The sequence below is a fragment of the Rhinatrema bivittatum genome, chromosome 12 (assembly GCF_901001135.1).
Source record: "Rhinatrema bivittatum chromosome 12, aRhiBiv1.1, whole genome shotgun sequence".
Lineage (NCBI taxonomy): Eukaryota > Metazoa > Chordata > Amphibia > Gymnophiona > Rhinatrematidae > Rhinatrema > Rhinatrema bivittatum.
The window spans coordinates 47,228,445-47,252,821 of NC_042626.1; the positions used below are offsets into that span (position 1 = coordinate 47,228,445).

The following is a 24,377-nucleotide window of genomic DNA, read 5'->3' on the forward strand; positions in this document are numbered from 1 at the left end:
ACCAAATCTAGGGACAGGCAGGGTTGGAGAGGGGGTGTGGGAAATTCTGGAGATCAGAAAGTCTCCCCTCTTCCCAGACCCCTTCCAGTCCTATAATGCCACAGCAGTGCCCCTTTGAAGTGGTCAGAGAAACGGGCTCATCTTTTGTGGCCTGGGTATTTGGAGCCTTCAGAATTTGGTGCCTTAGTGTATTGCCTATGTTGTTGACCAAATTCATGATGCCTTGGACCCTGTAGTCTGCAGGATTGAAAACTACTAAAATAAAAGATACTGAGGTCAGACTGACTATCCTATACTTACCAGCCTCCTGCCACTTTTGTGAAGAGGGATAATGTCTGCCAGTATAAGTCTTTTGTGAGCCATGCTGCCTTCAACAGGGATGAAGGAGGCAGATATGGAACATGACATCTCCTGCTCTTGGTGTGTCAGCTGAATTATGTGCAACTGCATGACTGTAGTTAGTTGCTGAAGAAGGAAACAACCAGAGAAATACTGCCTCAGTTGGGGACATCAGCCAAACTCCATGTCATCACCTATGGCATCTCCTACTACAATGCATTGTAGGATGCTGCCCAGCTTCAGTGCTAATTTGATGCAGCCATAACACAAAGATTTGATTTTTAAAAATGATCTTTACAGAAGGAATATAAAGGGAAAGGGAATTATCCATCGGCTCCTGGGTATTTAAAGTGCAGATAATAAAGACGTGTAAAGTTGAGTTATAATAACCTCCCCTGCCTTGACAAATGGATTATAAATGGATTCTTTCATACAGACAAGTTCTCATTTTCTTTCAGATCCGCAGAAGGGATAATGAGCAGTCCTCAGGGGCCCATAATCCATTCTAAATATACGTCCATGCTCCTCAGCATAATTTATATGCTGTAATTAAACCCAGCACCGTCTGAGGCAGACAGAAGGCTCCCAAAATTATTTTGGCCAAATGTCTGCAAGAGCTGCTATTAAACATATAGGGTGGCATTGTGTAACAGCCTACACAAATTTTAAATCAAACACATGTATGAGTCGCACCACTGTTGAAAGGGAAAGTTTGCACATAGTTTTGCCTTGAAAATGATCCCACCAAAACTATCTGGGTGCAGTTACATCTGATAATTTGTGCAGGGTTCTTTTTTTTGGGGAGGGGGAGTGGGGGAATTTATGTGCATACTTTAGAAAATTCAAAAGTATGCAGGTAAGTGCAAATCCCTCCGTTCCTGGATAAACTTGCATGCATACAGGCTATGTACATTAAGTTTACGCACATGTCAGGGGGCGTAATTTTGTAACAGGTCATTTCCACAGATAAACCATGGTTTGACCCTCACTGGGGATACTTTTCAAAGTCATTTATTTGCATCAAGAGTGATTTATGCGCATCCATTGGCTATGTCCTCCCTCAATACAGCAGTGAGTTGTTCCATATTTAGTTGCATTTAGGGGAGGTGTTTCAGAGACCTGCTTTGTATGGAACTGGAAAATAACGTATTTTCAAGGCTACATGCGTTATTTTCTTAAGAAAATCTACTTGCATGTAAATCAGGTGCAAATGTCTACGTGTACTTTGGACCTGCAGCAAATTTCAAAGTGTAAGTGCATTCATTACTTTCTCTTTGAAAACTGGTGCAACATCAAGTGAATAGAAACTACCAGGAGAGTTTGCCCCAAGGTGGGCAGTTTGAAAACTGACCCCCGTAGAAGGCAAGTTTCAAAGCCATTTACCCGGGCTAAGAAAACCGCCTTCCCTCTATCTCACAAAAAGTTGACGTAGCCTTCCCATAGAGCACATACACATTTAGCTGGACCACAAGGACACATGTTTAGGTTGAGGGAGGAAAATAACATGCATAGATAGTGTTTTGATTATCTGGTTTGTCTTAGAACTATTGCTTCGACCACCTATTTTCAAAGATCTGCTCATTTTTGGTTTGTTGTCATCAGCCAACTCTTTGTTCATCATCTGTAATTCACTGATGCAGATTGGATCATCTAGGGGTTGTTATCAGTTCTAAATGATGGTATCATCTGTAGCTTGTATTGATCTCCCACAATCTATCCCAGTACTAATAGCACATGGTAGATATGGTGACTTATTCCGGTATATTAATCATAACGATCAACCACAGTCTTGTCTGATTTGATTTGTAGCCCGCACCCTCCAAAGTTCAGGGTGGGTAACAAAAGTAATATATAAAATCAGTAGTAGTAAAATCATTGGCAATGAGCACAGCTCTAGAAAAACTGGCACAAATTAGCACTTTCATTCTATGCCTACCTGAGAAGTACAATTTCAGATTACTCTGTATAATAGAGTTGAACATTGTGTGAAAGAGGTGGAGAATTAAGCATCGCTATTGCTAGGCAGAAGTTGAACTATCTGTTTCTGACAGGGACAAGATGGCTGTGAAGAACTACATTTTCAAAGATCTTTTAAACTGCTTAGAATCAGTCATGCAATGTAGCAACTGCAGGAGTACCAGAAGGAGGAACTAGCAAGGGAAAAGGCACATTCATGTGTTGATGACAATCTGGTGGCTCCAGGTGAAGGGATTTCTAAGAGAGACTAAGAGGCAGAATGAAGTGATCTCATTGGGATGTAATTTCAAAATCCAACTAATCCAAGGGGAAGTAATGTGGTGTAATACGTTATATACTATCAATGCAAGTTTGTATTTAATCCTATACTATACAGGGAACCAGTGTAGGGCTTGCAAGGTTGGGGTTTTGCATTCATGCTTTTTTTAGGCCTGTTAGTAGCCTAGCTGCAGAGTTTTGAATAATAGCCCTAGAGAATCACTTGGATTGAAGATGTCTGTGTCCATCCTTGTTAGTGATCTATATACATGTCTAATGAATGCCTGATCTGTACAAAATAAAATCACATACATCTTTGATTTGTTGATGGATAAAAGACTAGATATGCTGTATTATGCATTACTGAGACTTGATTGCTGAATATAATATACGAAATATATTATATACGAAATAATATACAAAAAACAAACAAACTGGCTATGTACATCTATAAAACTACATGCCCCAAACAGAAACCTCCGCTCAGGCAACAAAGATCTATTAAAGATTCCACCTACTCGTTCCAAACAACTTACCTCAACTCGGAAGAGAGCCATATCCCTAGGAAGTCCCAAATTCTGGAACACCCTCCCAACCGAACTTAGAACACAGCAAAATTTAAAAACCTTCCAAAAAGAACTAAAAACCTGGATGTTTACCAAAGCCTACCAAAACACCCAATGACTCTCAGATATTACTTCACTCCTACTGGCCCTATGCAAACATGTGGAACTCCTACTGGCCCTATGTAAACATGTGGAACCAATGCGGTTTCAGTTATGTTTGTAATACAAACATAACTGAAACTGCATAGTTTAAAATACGATCTATGTTTTTAAAGCCTACAATATTTATGTTGACAATCACATGAATCTTTGGAAACTCTGTTAAACATCGAAACTTTGTAAACTGTTGTGATGGCGAAACCGAACGACGGTATATAAAACTCAATCAATCAATCAATCAATCAATAAATAAATAGATGTACATATTGTTGGTCAATCAATTATGCAATTCTTATTATACAGGGTGGCCCATGGAAAAGTAGCATGCCTCCAATAACTGGTATTGGAGGTGGGCTACTTTTCCATGGTCCACTCTGTACAATCTTCTCTAAACCTCAGGTATGAAAAAGAGGTGGTGTGGTGTTGATTGCTGTAAGACAATCACTATGCCCAAAGCACATTGCTATTGACCAGCATTAGTAGATATTAATGTTAACTGCCAACAATTAGACTATCTGCCTTTGTTATTGTCCTTCTGGTCTTATGACCTCAAGCTGTTCTCTACTGGTAGAAGCTTTGATCAATTCTGATATAAATTCCCTGAGTGACTTGAAGAAGAATTTGGATGTCTATCCATTACTTATTGCTTGTGATGATTTCTTATCTTCAATTACCTCTTTGGCCTGGAATAGCTGATCAACACATCTATTCATAAGACTGGTCTTAGATTTAGTTTTCATAGGCAATTGGTTATTGACAGATGACAATTTTTTGTTCAATACCCTGTACGTTTTTTGTTCAATACCCTGTTCTTTGTTTAATGTAACGCCTTACCAGCGACAGTTTTGTTCTATGGAAATCGACTTGATTCGATATGTATATCGAGAATGTCGGTATATAAAAACCCTAAATAAATAAATAAATAAATAAATGACAATGTCCACTGGTCCCTGGAAGAGATTCCTTGGTAAGATCACTTTGAAATTCACATACAACTGAAAATCTCTACTCATAGACCAAAAGAATCTAGTATAGACATAGCTCAATCTTGCTGGACCATGTTGACACTTCCTTGCTCTTTAATGACTGGTTACCTGATTTGAACTGTAGGCTAGCTGTCACTACAATGATAGAATCTGTAATCGATATTTGACAGTATTCTTTGACTTCTTTTTTTGATAGGTTTCCTCTGGTTACTGTAAAAAATCTTGTCAGAGAATCAGGATCATGTCATGGTTCAATAAGCAGCTGAAGAAAAAGAAATGTATAATGCGTGATGCTGAGCACTGGTGGCGTAAGTCTAACTTGGCAGTTGATTTAGTTAACTACATTTAATGTCTTAACCATTACATCAGCTAACAGAGAGTACTATTCAGCAAAGGTTCATCAGGAATCCGTGAATTATCCTAGAGAGCTGTTCCATATCATGCAATACCTTCCTCAGACCTCTATACAACCTACCATCCTCCATAATAATTGATTGGTGGTTGAATGTGAGCAATTTGCCAAATTTTTCTCTGAACAGGACAGTTTTAGTTTGGATTGCCTCTTTTGCAATGAGGCAGTCGCAAACAGTGCAAGTAGCAGATAACTTTTCTCAGCTGATGTTTTTATCAACTGGAGTTCTTCAAGGATCTTTCCTTTCTCAGTTGCTTTTTAACATCTTCTTAAGACCATTGGCAGATCTATTTGTGGAATTAGGAGCGGTGGCCTATATGTTTGCGGATGATATTCACTTCTGGGTACCACTAGATGACACTTGGGATAAGCTGTTAAGCATTTGAATATTTCTCTAGAGACCATCGCACAGTGGATGGTTACAGTGAATAAAAAGATGACAGAAGTGTTAGGAATGGGGAGATTATTTAAACAAATATAGGGGATGGAAGATCAAGTGGTATTAGATGGTTGTCCACTTATTTCTAAGAAAGTAAGAAGTCTGGAGGTGGATTTAAATTCCACTTTTATGATGGAAGTTTATGGGCAGCAAGTATTGAGGCAAGCTTATTTACAACCGAAAACAGATCACCAACTAAAACCAGTCTTATATTTTACAGCATTGTGAACAGTGGTATCAACGATATTTTTTACTTCATTAGACTGTAATGTATTATTGTTGGGAATATCAAAGGCAATGATCAAGAAAATACATGTTTTACAAAAGTGCTGCCTGACATATATGGAAAAAGCTGATATGAAAGTGCTAGCCTTTACTGATATTGCTATACTGGCTGCCAGTGGCTGAGTACATACAATTTAAGTTATCAGTAATCATATTTAAATGTATGCATGATGGTCAGCTAAAATACTTAAATGATAAATTAAAATGGTATGTTCCAAAGTGGTTGCTTAGATTCTCCCAAGGCAATCAATCGGAGCTGTCAAATTCTGTTAAAATCCAGCAGACTGCAAAAAGGATTTTTTCAAAAATGGCACTAGTTTTCTGGAATAAGTTGCTTATTCAAATCAAGGCTGAATCAAACTATCAGAAATTCTGTAAATTAGTAAAAGCCTGTTTATTTCCAGATGGTGGAGGGATTAATGAGTCATGAGGTTAAGAAGGTCTGATAATGATGATAGAATTTGAGTGATAAAAGTGTATATGGCAGGATGATATGAAGATGTTTTAATATTTTATGTTTTGTGTATGTTAATTTGTAAACAAAATTGCATTTTGTTTTAAATTATTGCAATACTCTATTATGCATATGAGTTTGTTATCCACCGAGATCTGTGGATTAGCGAAATACAAATTTTCTAAAGAAATAAATAAATAGGCTGCTTTGGTGGCTCAGGCCAATTTGAGTAGAATAGAAATGTATAAATAAATAATTAAATAAGATATTTTCCCACTTTTTGGCAGCACCAAGTAAATAACTCATGCTTCCCCTATAGACAAGCTATTTAGTTGAGGTATCTCACACTGAAATGACAGAATTATTTTCAGCAATAAATTTCTCCACTTACCCAGTAAATCCTTGTTCCACAGTTGCATTCAAGGTAATTCGTAATCAGATTGGCAAACCCCTAACCATAATAATTAATCTTTCCTTCATGGAAGGGCGAGTACCAGTGCAAGTGAAACTACTAGCATACAACCAACATTAGAAAACCTACCCGGATCCTTTAGAGCTAGCAAATTATTGCCCCATTTCCTCCTTGCCTTTTTAACAAAAGTAATCAAAAGAATTACTGTGAAACAACTGGAGAGTATCTAAATATTCATGATTGACCAATTCGAATTTAGCTTCCATGCGGGTCACAGTACCGAGACATTACTGATATCTAGTCTTGACAAGTTTCATTGTGGCTTTAATGATTTGAATTTCACTGGATCATCTGCAATTTGCAGGTTTTTGCACCATGTTGGTTCCTGATTGGATGCTAACATTTTCACAGTCAACTTGCCATTGACTATTTAGCCTAGAAATCAAAATTGCTCACTTTCCTGTATGCAGGGGCGGATTGGCCTATCGGGGCTTCGGGCATGCCCGGTGAGCCGGTCACCCCAATCACGTGACATTTCTCCGAGAGCGGAAGCCAGGGCCGGTGGAAGCATTAGGCCTGGGCCTAGGGCGCCGCGAGCAGTGGTATCCCGAGGGGAGCCAATGCCCCCAGGCGCAGGAAGGCTCCCCTCAGGATACCACTGCTCGTGACACACAGCAGGCAGATCGGCAGGGCCGTGGTGGAGCTCACATCACCACAGCCCGAAGAAAAAGATCGCGTTTAAACGCGCTGATGCTCCTCCTCCTTCCTGCCTGCGCGGCCCCAGAAGTAAACGTTGCCGGAGCCGCGTGGGCAGGAAGGAGGAGGAGCATCAGCGCGTGCAGAGGAAGAGCAGCCACCGCGAATCCCAACTCGCAGCGGCCCGAGAAGAGCAAGAGCCTGGTAGCAGGGCCGCTGCGGCCCGAGAAGATCAGGGTGAGAGAGAGGTTGAGGGTCTGTAAAGTGTGTGTATGAGATGAGTTGAAAGACTGTGTGTGGGAGTGAGGACCTGAATGTTTGCAGAGACAGCATGTGAGAGCCTCTGTGTGTATGAATGATTGTATGAGAGAGAGAGCATGTGACAGTGAGAGCCTGTGCTTGAGCAAGACAGCATGTGGGAGTGAGAGAGAGCCTGTGTATGTGAGACTCAGACAGCATGTGCCAGTGAGAGACTGTGTGTATGAATGATTGTATGAGAGAGAGCATGTGACAGTGAGAGCTTGTGCTTGAGCAAGACAGCATGTGGGAGTGAGAGAGATCCTGTGTGTGTGAGAGTCAGACAGCATGTGCCCGTGAGAAACTGTGTGTATGAATGATTGTATGAGAGAGAGAGCATGTGACAGTGAGAGCCTGTGTGTGTGTGAGAGAGAGAAATGCATGTGAGAATGAGAACCTGACTGTGTGTTTGAGGGAAGAAGATGGAGAGATAAGAAACAGAAAAAAAAAGACAATATAAAAGGAAATGCCAAAAAAATAAGAAAGGGAAGGTGGGGGAAAAAAGCCTGTGACCAACCGATTAGAAAACTAAGATCAGACAGCAAAGGTAAAAAAATAAATAAATTACTTTTTAGTGATTGGTAATCTTTGGGAATATGCAAGAGTAGCACTTTCTCTATGCGGATCTCACAATGTACGAGATCAGCATGGAGAAAGTGGAAGCCCATGGGGCCTGCACAGAGGAGGCAGCAGAATGGGCTTCACTGTCAGTAGCAGCAATCGGCGCCTCCCCAATAGTCATGTGGCAGCAGTGACAGTGGCAGCAGAGGAATGAGAGAGGTTCCGAGTTTTAATTATTGAATGTTATTTGATATATGTGCTGTTTAGAAATATTTTATTGGTGGTACGGAAATTTTCAAAAATTTGTATATGAGTTAAATTACTGGAGGTTCTATTCATCAGCAGTTTAGAAATATATATTTTTAGTATGATTTTCCTATTGTGATTGATGTTTTAAAGTTCTTGATTTTATTGTTTGATGTTTTATGAGGAATGATGGTATTTTCTGTTTTTCCATTGCTGCGTTACATATAGTCTAACTTGTTGTGATTTCCAGTTTAGTTTGTGCATTTCTGTGTTGCGGTTCTGGCCATGAGCACCGCGGCCAGGCCCTTACCTCCGGGTTCCCGGACCTGCTCCCGCTTCCAGAGGCCTGGTTTGCAGCCTGTTTGGCGGCATCCCCGCTGGGGCTGCGCCGTTGTGAGGTCTCCCATGGATGCCTGGCTCCTAGGCGCTTTTCTAGGCCGTTTCCTGCCAGTGGTGACTCCGCCCTACTCCTGACGTCAGACGCCGCAGCCTTGATAAGCCGGCCGCGGTCATCCAGTCTTTGCCTTGCAACGGGTTAGCCTCCCGGTTTCCTGTTGCGCTGTGCTCCGGAGTGACTCACCCTGCTTCGTCGCTCCATTCCTGCTACAGTACCTGCTTGGTTCCTGCTGGCTTGCTACAGTACCTGCTTGGTTACTGCCTGGTTCCAGTACCCGAGTCTTGCTACAGTTTCTGCCTGGTTCCAGTACCCGAATCCTGCTACAGTTCCTGCCTGGTTCCAGTACCTGAGTCTTGCTACAGTTCCTGCCTGGTTCCAGAACCTGAGCCCAGTTACAGTATTGCTACTGTTCTAGTCTGGTTCCAGTTACCTGTCCTGATCCACAACCCTCCTCTAAGTCCCAGCAGCCGGGTCCCTACGGGCTCCTCCCGGGGGGGTGGGGGGGGGGGCGCTTCGGCTTCCAAGGGTGAAGCCACCTAAGTCCCAGCGGTTGGGCTCATTCGGGGGGAGTACCAGCTTCCAGGGTGAAGAGCATCTATGTCCTGCCTGAGCATCTGCCTCCCGGCCTGCTATTCATTAGAGACATTGACCACCTTTCCCAGTCTCCAGCAGGTCGGCCCAAGGGTCCACTAAACAGAGACTCCCATAACATTTCTGTGTATATTTTATGGTCCCTTTATTCTGTATTTGGTGACTCACCATATTATATGTGTAATTGGATACCCATGGGCCAGTATGGAGAAAAATCCCCCGGGCCACGATTTTCCCACAATCCGCCCCTGCCTGTATGACTACTTCTTGCACCTGCTTACTGTGGCACACTGCTGCAAAATGGCTGGCTTTCTGAAACTTTCTGCCCAAAGCTGAACTTCATTGGTTTGCTAGATGGTCTCCCCCACACCTTCCACATGTTCTCATTTTTCTCTGGGAGTAAGGTCTCTTGGTATTTGCTTGGTGCTCTGGCTTTGCTTCCTTTTCTGAGGCATATTTTTGAAGCATAACATCTCCTCTATGCTCTGTGTTCTTCGAGCCTGGTCCTGCTTTAACCATCTCTACTGTTGTGGACAGCATCTTGTTTTTCTGCACCTTCAGATTCAGTGATGTACCTTTGACTGGAGCCACTAATAGTGGTTGGAATTCAGGACACACAGTTCAGCCAGTTCATACAGCTGTCTAATAAAAGCTTCTACTGGTTCCCCCTCGAGCCAAGATTGCTGAGGAAACCTTTCCAGCTCAGAAATTACATTGCGCTTGTGGATAAAGTGCTTCTCGTGCTTTTTCAGGACTCTCTCATACCTGTTACAGTCTCCCTCAGCCTGGAAGACAAATAACTTAAAGCTTCACGCCCCATAGCCTGCACACTTGCACCACCTCATCTGCCGTGCGCATATTGTTTGCCATCCTGGTGCCAGTTGGCCAAGAGGCTGGATTAGCAAAGTTGCGGCCTGAAAGAAGATCGAGCGTCACCGTTGCGATTCCCTGAAGGACTCGCCGAGGCCCAGAAACTGGCCCTGAGGCTGTCAGACTCGTTATTTAGGCATAACTAGGCTCCATCCCAGAATTTCTACACCACCCAGTCTGAACAGGAGTAGTGAACTTCTTTATTATTTCCCAGGGAGCTCCCTGATCCACATGACCTTTGCCATCACTTTTATTAACACAGTCTTTAACTTGCATATTGATTGTTGACCCTTATTGCTGCTTATTTAAAAAATTTCCATGTAACCTTCTTCTGAGAGTATGTGAAGGAAGCTCGCATTGTTGCTCTCTGTGCTATGGGTGCCATCTAGCACTTAACACATCTAGCACTTAACACATCGAAAACTGAAATCCTCATCCTAGCTAACCAACCCCTCAACTCAATCCACCAAATGATCCTCGACGCCTCACAATATCACACACTACCGCCCAGTGTCAGAGATTTAGGAGTAACCCTAGACAATCAGCTCTGCTTCAAATCCCACATTAAATCACTCCTAAAAGGAGGCTTCTACAAACTACAAATCATCAAAAAACTTAAGCCTCTTCTCCACGCCCATGACTTCCGCACGGTTTTGCAAACCACCATACTTACCAAACTCGACTATTGCAACTCCCTCCTCTTAGGACTCCCCGCCTCTACCATTAAACCACTCCAAATCCTCCAAAATGCCATGGCAAGAATCTTAACAAACACCAGAAACAGAAACACCAGAAAAACTGACCACATCACTCCCATACTCCAAGACCTCATCACTCCCATACTCTAAGACCTCCATTGGCTCCCCATCACCTTCCGTTCCCAATATAAAACACTTACCATCCTCCACAACACACTACACAACAACAATTCACCCTGGCTTGAAGACATGCCACAATTCCGTCAATCTAACCGCCCCACCAGAAACTCCCTTGCTGGCACTCTCCAAACTCCCTCACTTAAAATTGGACACCTCACCGCCACTAGGGATAGAGCCTTCTCCATTGCGGGCCCTACCCTCTGGAATTCCCTACCTGTCACACTCCGCTTAGAACCATCCCTGAGCCATTTCAAAAAAGGAATCAAGACCTGGCTCTTTAAACAAGCATACCCTAATTCCTCCCAATCCTAGCCGATGTTTGCCCATTATTCACCTTAATCCCAACCTAGCCTATACCCTTACCTGATCCTTATCAACCCCCCCCCCTGCAACCTCCCCCCCCCACACACCCCCCCCCTCTGTAACCGTCACTGTGTATCATGTGCACAAGCCCCGCGCTACTGTAATCAAGTTCCACATGCTAAATGTGTCAAGTGCACATGCCATGTAACATTGTATATTAGTTCATTTGCATATATAACCCTAACCGAATGCAAATAGTTGTATCGCTGCTTGTTAAATATCCTCTCTTTTACTTGTGTACTCACCCAGTTATCCCCTCCCCTGTTCATTGTAATTTCCTTTCCTTCTCAGTTTTTTGTAAACCGACATGATGTGTCCTACGAATGCCGGTATAAAAAAAGTTTTAAATAAATTAAATAAATAAATAAATAAATAAAATGGGTCTTTTGCAGTGGGGCAGTGTATGTGTGTGTGAGGGGGTGGGGCGTGCTGCATCTGTTCTGTGGTTGGGGCAGTCTGTTGGGGGAGGAGCAGGGGAGATGAGGGGAAGCTAGCACTGATACTGCTCATATTATACCCATTCTATAGCCGAACGTAGTCTTTCAATTTTCGCTGCAGCTCATCTAGCATTGGATAATTTGCAAAACCAGGATGCCCTTCCAAACACAAGAGCATTAATCTTTCCTAGAGCTGTGAGTTTTAAATAGCCGGACTGGTTAAGAGTGGCACTTTAATAGCACACCAATAAAATTAAGAGGAACTAAGCTTGATATGTGGCTCCTTGTTTTGATCCTGCGCCAGCTGACCATGGCCTCAAGCCAAACACTGCTGGAGACCAGGAGGGTTGCGTCAGTGCCTGGTCAGACCTCTGCTACTGTGGGGGCTGCTTCCGCCCAGCTTCTGTGGACTTTATTTAGGTGATCTTTACAGGTAGTGTGGAGAAGGATAATATTTGGCTACAAACCTATAGCTAGATTCATCATTCTGCTATATTTATGTATATATATTTATAGCAGAATGAGCCACACTAAAAAAGGGGCAGGGGTGAAATTGTGCAGCCAGCCGCATCGCAGGGGTGCGTTTTCGCCTGCCATAGTTGCAAGCAGGCCACACACTTTCGCACCCATAGTACCAGGGGAAAAGGTGTAGTTATTTCCCACAGTGCTGCCAGCGATAATGTGGAAACATTGCCTGCAGCGCTGCCTGGCTATAACCACACCCAAACCCCACCCACACTCCTCCCCTTCACCTCATTTAAATAATACCACCGCAATGCGGCCGTTATCGCACGTGATAAAGTAATTTATTAAAATGCGATGTGGCCTTATCAGTTAGGCTCTTGGACATTCCCCTAGGGCACATTAAAAGGTGACCACCTGCGAGTAATACACTCTACAGGTTTTATTTTAGCACACACATTAACAGAAATCAAGTGTGCCCTGGCTTAGGTTTACAGAATTAGGTCATCAGATTACAGGTCCCTTCTCTTAAGGGTTAACAAAGAGATTCAAGTTTAAGATCACCTTAAGCAGATTCAGAAGGCCAACTCACAGATCAGTTCAGTCCAGAGCCAGTTGCACGGTTAACACAAGAATTCATCACATCACCATACAGTCACAGATACACTTCTTCACAGAAACACAAGACTTATGGGACTCCTCTGGGTCCCCAGCCCTCAAATTGCCAAGGGTACTGTGGTGTTCCCAGCAACCCGTTTTAAGCTCCGAGACCCTACCCAGATCCTCAGGGTTAGGTTACTTGCCTGGGTTGAGGAGAGCAGGCAAAGCCCTAGCTACTTGCTCCGCTTCCTCTCCATACAACTACCATGTGGATGAGAGCTAAAACTCTCACTCCAGCAGACCACCGATTCAAAAGCAGCTTTTGCCCTTACACTACCTCATCGAGCTTGATCCAGTCCTGGCTTTCCCTCCTAGAGAGAGGCTGTGTGCACATCGTGCTCCTGCAGCAGAGATTAAAAACCTTTATTTTCATATATTTTCATTTACTTAGCTTTATAATTTTGACATATTTTATAATTTTTTCTTTATTAAATTTTCCATTATTTTAACAATATAGAAATAAAAAGGCAAATGAAATATAATAAGGATGTGAATCGTATTTCTGACGACTGAAAATATCATACGATATTTTCAAAGTCGTCAGAAATCGGGGGCTCCCCGAAACTGATAGGAAAACCCCACAAAATTGTTCGTGGGGGGTTCTCTTATCGTTTTGGGGGAGAGTGGGAAAAACGGCACACAAAAATAATCCCTAAACCCACCCCAACACTTCAAAACAGCTCCCTTAGCTTCCCCCACCCTCCCGCCCCCCAAACGTTTTAAATTACCTGGTGGTCCAGTGGTGGTCCCGGGAGCAATCTCCCGCTCTTGGGCCGTCGGCTGCCACTAATAAAAATGGCGCCGATGGCCCTTTGCCCTTACCATGTGACAGGGTATCCGTGCCATTGGCCGGCCCCTGTCACATGGTAGGAGTAGTGGACGGCCGGCGCCATCTTTAAAAATGGCGCGGGCCATCCAGTGCTCCTACCCTTCCTCCATTCACTTACACATACACACACTTTTCTTTGTTTCAGGGTGAAGTTTTATTAAGGCAGGGACAGTTTTTCAGGGCGAGTTTTGTTTTAGGTAGGGTTAGTCTCAAAGCACATTTCCTTTCTTATTTGCTTTACAGTCTTAAGTTCTGTTGTGCTCTTTCCTTCAGCCTCTCATTGGAGCTGAAGGGAGAATTTTATTTCAAATGTTTTGTTTGATTTAGTTATTTAATTTCAACCCTTCCCCCAACAATTGCTTTTTTTGATTTTATTTTAGTTTATAACTTAAAAGAGCGGCAAGCTCTTACCTTTTAATTTTCTTTATTTAATCACTGAGGCTCCTGAAGCTCTGGGAGAGGAGAACTCAGCTACTCAGCAGGGCCACAAGCTCTGAAGCCCAGCTGAGCTCTGAACAGACCCCTGCTTCAGGCCTTCCCGGAGCAGCCAAGCAGCCTTCTTTTCTAAGTAAGTTTTAGTTCCAGTTTTATTTTGTATTTCTCACTCCTGTGTGCACTCTCTTTTTGGAGCACAGGTTCACTTGTTCAGTTAAAACTTCACTGTCTTTTCACTTATTTTTCTACATTTAATTTAAATAAAAAACAATTACTAGGAGAAAAAAAAGTCACTCTTTAAGCGACCCTTCTTACCTCCCTTTTAAATTCAATAGAGGCTGCTTCAATCCCAGTCCCCATTGCCTATACCTTGATAGAAAGAGCAGCCTGAGCAAAGGGGAAAAAGCAGCCTCAAGCAGGCCCTAAGAAAGCTAGGGGGGGGGGGGGCAGGTGCCAGCTGAAAGTCAATAACCAAAGAAGATCATCTGTGACTTTCTGGCTGGCACCCCAAAAGCTGCAGCAACAACATCAGCTGCAGCTGCACCTCCTCAAAATGCAGCATCTAACCCAGCAACAGCTAATAATGACATCTCTGCTGTTGCTGGGCACAATACTCCTGTCCCAGCACTGTTATCTGCTGGGGCAGGGACCCCTATTTTAGAAGACCCTTTAGTGGCTGGCACTGCTAAGCCAGCCACAAAAAACACTATTCCTGCCTCAGCTCCTTCCACCACTGAGGTAGCCATTCTTGCCAGCAGAACCGTTCCTTCGACCTCAGAGGTTGCTGCATTGCCAGCCAGAGAGACAAGCGGTGACCTTGTTGCTGTGGAAATTAATAAAACACCTCAGGCAGCAGCAGGGCACCTTAAAGACAAAGTTCAGAGCCCAGTTTCCTCCCCGGTCATTACTTCCACTTCTGCTGCAGTCAAACTGCTGCAAACAAGATCCTATGCGGCGGTGGTGTCAGGTGCAGTAGCTGGTGGCTCTGCTGGGAGGGATATAGGATGAGCACAACAGCCAGGATCAGGCAGTAGAGCCCCATGCCCAATACAATATATAACTACCCCTTCCACAGGCTAACCCGGAGGCATGGGGTGATCATGGCATTGGCCAATGTGGTGGGTCCTGCAGCCATTGTGGTGACTGGCAGGATGAATGGAAAAATTGTATATTTCCTCCGTATGCTGGCCGCCACACATATGGCAATTGTAAAGGGCATAGTGGTGGAGGGGGTCTTCGTACCAGTTGAGCCTCTGGTGGTCCCCGGAACCAAGGTGGTACTATCAAATGTGCCACTGTATATACCTGAGGCAGTAATGGGTCATCTGCACACCCTGCTCTCCCATCACTGAGATACCCCTGGGGTGCAGGCACAGGATTATACGTCACGTCCTGTCCTATAGACTGCAGATGACCATGATGCTGCCTCAAGGAAGTGGAGGGCTCTTTTATTATCCCACATGAGGGGTCCCACACACTATCTACTACAGCACAAAGGAGGTTGAGGTGCTTCCTGTGCCGGGAGGTGGGGCATACCCGCAAAGTATGCTCCAAGGCAAAGAAAATCAATGTCTGCTGCCCCCTTATCTGTAGCTGCTACTAACACCTTTGCAGCTGCAAAGCCCTTCACCCCAGACTCCACTTGTACCTCTGGGGGCTAAGATCCTAGCATCCCTACCACCTCTGCTAGGACCTGCTCAATTGACACCACTCGGGACGCCCCCTCCACCACCAAAATTGCAGATGCTCATCACACCAACATAAATGCCAGTGCTGAGGAATAACAGGCCTTGATAGGTGGGTCCTCTAAAACCATCTCAGAGGTCCCCAGGAACATCACAGCCAAAACCCCTGCTGCCAAATATGGCAATAAGTTGACAACTTCCTCTAGCATGCCAAAAAAAGCTAAAAAGAAAACCAACAGGGCATGCCAGAGTGATGGTGAAAATACAGTCTCTCTACTCACCATCCCAAAGAGGTCTGCTCCTCACCCCAGTACTATTGAGGCAGCTATCCCTGCAAATAATACCTCACAGGGAACAGCCTTGGATGAGAATGAGGCAGCCACCCCTGCAGAATCCACCTCAAAGGGGCCTGCCCCCTATATGTGGCAATCACCCCTGCAAATTCTCACTTGCAGGAAACTGCCTCAGATGAGAAACTGGCAACTCCCCATGCAAAATCCAACTTGCAGGGACTGATGGGAATGTGGCAGCCACCCCTGTGAATTCCATCATGCAGAGGACTGCATCTAATGAGAATGTGGCTGCTATCCCAATGCTACTGCTATCCTTAGATGCCCCCCCCCCCACACACAAACACAATTTCAGCGGGGAGGATGAGGACAGCCTCTAGAGATTCAGACACTGATGAAAAGATAATGGAGTGGCTTAAGGAAGGAGAACAAATGCCTTCCCTATCAATATCCACACCTGAGTGCACCCCCATGGAGGAAGCATCGAACCCTTCTGACCCCTTCCATGTCATCTCTTCCCTTGACAACACCTTTGCTGGAGGAAAAATAAAGACTGGAAAGAGGGAAAGGGAGGTACCAGGGGTGGACTGGGTGTGGGGTAAGTGCACAGGGGAAGAAAAGCCTGCTCCCAAAGTCAGGAGGAGGATGTTGGTCCCTTATGGGACTCTGAATTGGACTCTGATAATCCAGGTGCAATTACCAGCAAGGGCCTGGAGTAGAGGCCTGAAACATCAGGCCCCAAAGCAGTTACACCATCAGAGGCCTGATCCTCAAAACATCAGCTCTCATGGGCAGAGTGAGTGGTGAGATCACCCTCCACCATCGTGGTTCAGGGGAGCGGAAAATCCTTCTCCTGGTGGAACCACAGAGGAAACCCCTCGCCCCTCTCTCCAACCACCTCCAGCTGGCCCGCAGACCTCTGAATCCCGGGCTGCTGAAGAGGAGAGGGAGAGCCCCTCGGGGTTACCACCTGACCAGGATGGAGAGCCAGGTCTGACCCTGGTCACAGACACAGAGGTCAAGACAATCAGCAGGGCAGATTTGGCCTCAGAAGAGGTGGAGCCGGAGACAATAGCTGAGGAGGAAGGGGTTTCCAGTCTCTCAGTGACCCTGGACTTGGCCATGGAGAGCAGCTCTGCTGAAACACCAAAGGGAGAGGAAGCAAGACCTGCAGCCTCCTTAGAGGTTGCTCCTCCTCTCACTAGCCATTCTCCTGAGCTCCCAGTAATAGTGACCATAACCCCTCCAGAGGAGCTCCTGGAGAGGGTGCCTGTCACTTTGCTGGAAGCTTTCTCCTCAGCTCCAGAGGTGCCATACCAAGCACCTCCAGTTTCCACTGCTAGGGAGTCCATGGGTCCCTCACAATCAGAGACACTATCTCGGGGCAGTGAGGAACCAATTAAGATCAAGATGAGGAGGAAGTCTCTCCCTGATCATGGGGAGAGCTTTGAAATCCTCAGCAGTGAGGCAGCAAGGGATGAGCAGTCAGATGACTAGTCTGTAGATAGTGTAGAGCCTGCAGAATCTGAGGCTCCCATCATCCTGAAGCAGGAGATCCTTCAATTTCTGGAGGAAACCTTGCATCTCAGGAAGAAGGAGCACTTGGTGTTGGAGAAGTGGCCAGAAACAGAATTGCTGCAGCGATCAGTCTGGGCCATTCTCCAAGCCAACCATTGGGCCAAACTGTATGGGACAGCCGAACATGTCCATCTCCATAAGTTCTATAACAGTCTCAAGCTCCTCAAGTAAGGGTTTGAGAATATCATTGACAGAGAGTGGCTTTTAGCGTAGGCATACTCAATGTCAACAGCTGTAGGGTGGGGTTTTGGAGACTCCAGGTATTCAGCTTCCTGCAAGGGGAGAAGTATGCTGTGAGCTTCGACCACACAGTGTTAACACTGATACCTAAGAAGAGGTACCTGCGTGACATGAAGAACTGGCACCTGTTCTAACTGCTCAGCACAGACTATAAAATCATAGCCAAAGCCATCTTGCTGCCGCTTAAGTCTGTGCTAGTCAATATGATTCACCCTGAGCAGTCCTACATGATCCTGGGCCGGACCATATTTGTTAACATCTATTTGGTCCTGGATCTGATCCATTTCGCTCGCAAGACTGATCTGCTTATCACCCTTCTTGCTGTAGACCAAGAGAGGGCAATCGACAGGATGGATCATGGATACCTCATGGAAACTCTGCTAGCATTTGGTTTTGGCCCACACTTCATGGGTTTTCTCCAAGTCCTGTACAGCTCTGCAGAGTGCCTCATGAAGGTCAATTGGTCCCTAATGGTACCAGGTGAGGAGTACATCAAGGGTGTCCCTTGTTCGGGCAACTGTATGCACTGGCCATCAAGCCTTTCCTGCACCTCCTAGGCAGGAGGCTCACCAGGCTGTTTGTGCAGGAACCTGAAATACAGGTTACTCTTTCGACATATGCTGACGACATACTCCTCGTGGCCTGAGACCCAGTTGATCTAGTGAGGATGCAGGAGTGTCAGCAGGTGTACTCTGCCATGTCCTCGGTGAGGATCTACTAGGCCAAATGTTCTGGACTTTTAGTAGGAAGACAGGTGGATACGCTCCCTGAAGCTTTTCGTCATCTAGCTTAGAGTGGGAAGATGTTACAATACCTAGGAGTCCACCTGTCAACTGTGGAGACCACGGCCCCTGTCAACTGGTCCTCACCTGAGGTCATGGACGGGTCTGCTCAAGTTGCTATTCCTCAGGGGAAGGGACTTGGTGATCAACTAGCTAGTAGCAAGCATGCTCTGGCATCGGTTGATTGCCCTGAGTCTGACCCCTGAATTCTTGGTCCAGATCCAGAGGAGGTTGCTAGATTTCTTCTGGGCCAGGAGGCACAGGGTCTCTGCTGGTGTTCTGAGCCTCCCACTGGGAGAGGGTGGGCAGAATCTGGTATGTATCCAAAGTCAGGTCCGAACTTTTCACCTCCAGACCCTGCAGAGGCTCTTGTATGCAGAGCTAACTCCACAGTGGCGCACAGTGGCGCACACTGGCCTATTACTATCTTGGTTAATACAAAAGAGGCTGCAAGACCTGTTCTATCAGAAAAGGAAAACTGAAGAAACTCACTTAGAACAGTCAACAATATTGTAAGTTACAAAAAATGTTTTTATTTTATCAACTAATGTAAACATCAATCAAAATCTATTGTTTTTTGTTCATCAAAGCTACTAAAAATTCAACATCTTCTAATCATATCAAAACCATCTCTGAACCTATCAGAATGACACCTATATCATTGAAATGCAACAAAAAAATATGTACAAAACAAAACACAAAGACCAACACAAAAAAACCCCATAAATATTAAAAATGAAGACAAAAGCCGGTATGGTCAAAACACCCTAGGGCACTCCGAACCTAAAAAGGAACAGAACAATGTGACAAAAACACAGTCCTGAAATTGTTCTTGGTGAAAGTAAGACCATTCGGAAAGCAGTTGCTTCAAGGTCTTATAGCTTCTGTAGATAACAATCCCACCATGTGGCTGTACCTTATTGGTGTTCTCACTGTAATAAGACTTCAAATGTCCAGGGATGTCACAATTTGATGTCCAAAGATATCAGCTCTGCTACATAATTTTTATGATGTGAGTATACATGGTAAAAAAAAACCCTTTTATGTCTGTCAATCTTGTGTAGAAAGAAAGGAGATAATTCCAATTATGAAACAAGTGGAACAATCCAATGTAAATAATATCAGTATGCATGGAGACCTGCGTGGTGTTAATGTAGTAACATTTTTATTTTCCTCAAAAACCTTCTTCTGCAGTTCTGGCTTCATTTCTCTCCCCACATGTTTATTTTTGGATGCACCACGTCCCAGACCCCAGCTCATAGAGCAAGGGACCTCCTCATCAACTTCCTCCTGGCACTTGCAAAAATGTCAATCCACAAGACCAGAAGGCAACAACTGGGTGGGGAGGTTCCCATGGACTGCAATGTCCTTTTCTGGGTATTGTTGCACTCCCGCCTTCAAGGAGAGCACTATTTCGCTGGGTCTACTGGCTCAGTTGACACCTTCGCCAGTCAGTGGGCATTAAATAATGTGCTGTGCTCACCCCTGTCCTCCCGGATTGTTTTACATTTCAACATTTGATTTACTCTGGTGCACTATATTTCATTTTTGAGTTACAGGCACATTAACTGGTTTATGTTGAATTTTAGTTTAGATAGGTCTTTTTTCTTGGTTCTTCTTTAAGGGATCCAAGGCTGTACATACTGCTCTGGTACCACTACCAGTTGGCATTGGACTGTGGCCAATCTAAAATAGGCCTGATTTTGCCACATTTCATGCCAGGAGATGCAGTTCTTACTTTTCCTATGAAGATCAGAACAGCATCTAGAATGCATGAAATGGGGCAAAAACCAGGACTGGATCAGACTCTTTGGGATGACCTGAGTGAGGTGGCAACCCTAGACACAGTCAGGGTCTTCCTGTTAACCCTTTCCCCAGTTCAGCCCAATCAGCATCACCCAGAGTCCAAATGCACCTGCAGTCATCAAGCCAACTAAACAGCCAAAGCAAAGAAGCCCATTACTATCTTTCATTTTTCATTTTAAAAAAGCAAAAAAACAAACAAACACTATCCAGCAGCCTGACAGGTTTTTTTGTTTTTCCTTTTTTTTTATCCTTTTTTGTTCACAGCTGCAATAAAATTTCAATTAGGAACTCCTGCCTTTGGTTTGTGCGCCGGAGGCAGCATCTCCCTTCCTGCTGCACAATCAGGGGAGCACCGGAGCGCCGTAAACTCGATTTATTAACTGCTATTAGCATTTCTTCCCCGCGCCAACTGGCTTCTCGCTGATAGATCCTGATTGGATGCCGGCATTTCGGTTAATTGGTTAAGCGTCTACAGAGGCTGCTGCCGGCCGACATAAATCATCCCCCTTCCCTCTTGCGTGGCTGCAATCTAGCAGTGGGTGAGAATCTATTACACATAAAAAGCATAGCCCCGCTATTCAGCTGAACAGGATCGGGGGCTGAGCACGTCCAGGACTCATGCTCTAGAATTTCTCTCTGAAAGTAGAAAATAAGGTCTTATTCTGGAAAATTGGACTATTGTAATAGTCTATAAGCTGGCCTACCAAAAAAATCATCTGCGTGCACTACAATTAATACAGCATGCAGTGGCAAGGATCCTGACAAAGATTAGTCATATGGATCACATTACTCCAGAGCTTATAGATTTATACTGGTTACCAATTAAATGGAGGGTGTAGCTTACAATTCTTGTAATTGTTTTTAAAATTATTGAATACTAAAACCCTTTGTGCATTAGTGAATAGGCTGAAGTTGCATGTGCCTTCAAGGGCATTAAGGACTCAGGAATCTTATTTGTTTCACCAGTGCAATTGAGCAAACTGAAAACGCTATGCTCAGGGTACTTATGAAATGCCCTGCCAGCTGAATTACCTGCTTTTAAAGTGTTTAGGAAGCAAGTCAAGGCGTTATATTTTAATGCTGCTTTTAGTATACATTTTTTATTGATTGTGTCACTTTTATAGTTATTATTTGTGCTTTCTGTGGATTTATGTATATTGTGTGACACTTTTTTGTTTTATTGTAATTATTTATGTATGTTTTATGATGTATTCCCCATCGAACATAAAATGGAAATTGCCGAATGTAAATAATGATAATTAAATAAATAAGTGGTAGGTGAGACCTTCTGTATTGGACTAATTAAATACATTTATAGCTCCTAAAAGCAGATCGTGCACATTTTAGGTTAGTCCAATACAAAAGTTCTTCATCTACAGCTTGTTTACTGACCTTTGTCCTTTACTTCTGTCTGAATAAGTGGACTAACAATGACAAACACATGACTTTAATCAATGATAATAAGAACGTAAGAAATGCCATGCTGGGGGTCAGACCAAGATCCATCGAGCCCAGCATGCTGTCCCCGACAGTGGGCAGTCCAGGTCACAAGTACCCAGCAGATTTCAACATGTACATCTATTACTTGTTACTTGCAGGGCGATGGCTTTTCTAGTCTACCTGGCTAATATAATTTATGGACTTTTATTCCAAGAACTTGTCCAAACCTCTTTTAAACCCCACTAAGATAGTCGGTTTGACCATATCCTATGATTTACTTTAAATCTGCTGGTTGTTGGTTTCATGGAGTTTCTCCTTGTTTTAGTATTAATTGAAAGGATAAATAACAGTCCTTTATTTATTCATTCCACCCCTCTCGTGATTTTATAAACTCATCCCCCTTCGGCTGTCTCTTTTGTAAGCTAAAGATCCCTAGCTTGTAAGGCCTTTCCTCATAGGGGAGACATTGATCCCCTTATCATTTTTGGTGCCATTCTCTGCACCTTTTCTAGTTCTGCTCTGTCTTTTTCTTTTTAGATGTGGCAATCAGAATTGCGCACAGTACTCAAGATGCAGTCACACCATGGATAAATATAGAGGAAATATGATATCCTCTGTTAATGTTCTTCATTCCTTTTCGGATCATTCCTAACATTCTATTTGCTTTTTTTTTTTTACTGCTGCCACACACTGCGCTGAGGATTTCAACTTATTGTCCACAAGGTCCACAAGGAAAAGTGTCCTTTTCCTGGGTGGGACTCCCAATACCAAACCCAGGACTATGTACCTGTCATCGGAATTATTTTTCTCTATGTACATCACTTTGCATTTTTCCACGATAGATTTCATCTGCCATTCAGATACCCAGCCTCCTAGTCTCTTCTGCAGCTCCTCACAATCTGCTGCTGTATTATTAACAATTTTCAATAATTTTGTGTCATCTGCAAATGTGATCACCTCACTGGTCATTCCCTTTTCCAAATTATTTATGAAAATGTTAAACAGCACAGGTCTCAGTACAGACCCTTATGGTACACCACTAATGACCTTTCTTCATTTGGAAAATTGACCATTTAGCTTTACCTTCTGTTTCCTGTTTTTAACCAGTGTTTTGACTTGCACCTGCCTAAAGATGACGATGTCACCATCAGTATGAAACAATAGAAATGCCCAAATTGCTATTTTTAAAGGCCATGAGCAATACTATAAAAAGTAAATACCAAACAGAGAAGTAGAGCCAGGACACAAACCTGTTTGGTTCTACTGGAAACAAGGAAGCTGTCTGATCTCTCATCTGCATTCAACTCACAAGCCCATTTGCCTTCATGAAAGGAGCAAATAGTATATATGAACCTGCTTGGGCAATCATTTTTCTAACCCTATCAAAAGAATCAAAGGCTTTTGTTAAATCTACAACTACATAGAGGTCTTGATGCTGCTTGTGGCATTTCTTGAGTAACTGTTTAGCTGTTAATATCATATCCATAGGATCGCTTCCAGCATGAAAGCCACATTGGCTCTCAGGAGGGATATCACTGGGTGTCACATGCTTTGGCAGCCCGTTGAGAAATACACGTGCCAGGATTTTGCCTGGTCTGGAGATCAAGGTAATACCAAGACAATCATTGCAGCATGTGCGATCACCTTACTCTTCAAAATCTCAAAAATGAGAGCATCCTTTAAGTCTTCAGGCACTTCTTTCTCTTGTTATTCATGAAGAAAACGCTTGGTCAGTTGATGAGCCAGCTGGTGACCACCGCATGTAAACATTTCAGGTGGTAGATTATCCTCACCGGCTGTTTTTTTTTTTTTCCCCCAGATGACAGCTGCTTGATGGTGTTCATCACTTCCTCCTGCCGTGTAGGGCATGCTAGGTGTGTTTCTTCAGGCCACTGGCAGAGTGATCAGAGGAGGAAGGCTGGCTGAGAGCAGCATGAAAGTGCTCTGTCCAGTACTCTAAGATCTTGACATGATCAGATTCATCCTTTGAGTAATCTGGCGGACCGCTGGAGTCATGGGGACGAAAAATTATCTTTATGTCATCATACAAGCACTTCAAGTCATCTGACTGCTGCCTCTTGCAGCTTTATTGCTTTATAGGCCCACCATGTCCCCTTTAAATCTTGAAGTCATGCTTGTGCATGTTGTTTGGTGCTAACATAAGCAACCCGTTTCACACAGTTAGAGTTATCACTAATCCAGGCCAGAAAAATGGCTTGCAAGCATCCCCGCAGAACTTGTCCATGTAACACTACTTCATCCCTCCCACCCCACCAACCTAATTCCTGGACACTGCATTCCAGTGGTCATCTCACCTCAGAGCCAGTCGCTGACCTCTAATGCAGTAGCACATGCATCATTCCCCATCCCCCCTCATATCCAATTCAGACAATGCTGCAGCACAGGGATCAATTCCCCCCCAGTCAGTCCCTGTAAGGCTGCATCCTGGTGATCATTTCTCCACCCTTCAAATTTATTCCTGTCATGCTGCAATTTCAGGTTCAGTCTTCCCATAACCTTCAGAAAGCTGCAGGAGAAAGAGGTTTT

The 24,377-nt window shown here is 44.0% G+C and overlaps 1 protein-coding gene and 1 long non-coding RNA gene across 4 annotated transcripts in view; one reads left to right on the top strand and one right to left on the bottom strand.

Annotated features, from left to right (window-relative positions):
- Positions 1-24,377, top strand: part of LOC115074028 — an 860,701-nt gene that overhangs the window by 405,558 nt on the left and 430,766 nt on the right. For both annotated transcript variants that reach the window (XR_003852172.1, XR_003852173.1), the window contains one exon: positions 4,482-4,593. This is a non-coding gene — a long non-coding RNA (uncharacterized LOC115074028). The remainder of the gene's footprint in view (positions 1-4,481; positions 4,594-24,377) is intronic.
- The window catches only part of ASIC2 (acid sensing ion channel subunit 2), a 595,603-nt gene that overhangs the window by 107,096 nt on the left and 464,130 nt on the right, over positions 1-24,377 (bottom strand). The window lies entirely within an intron of this gene.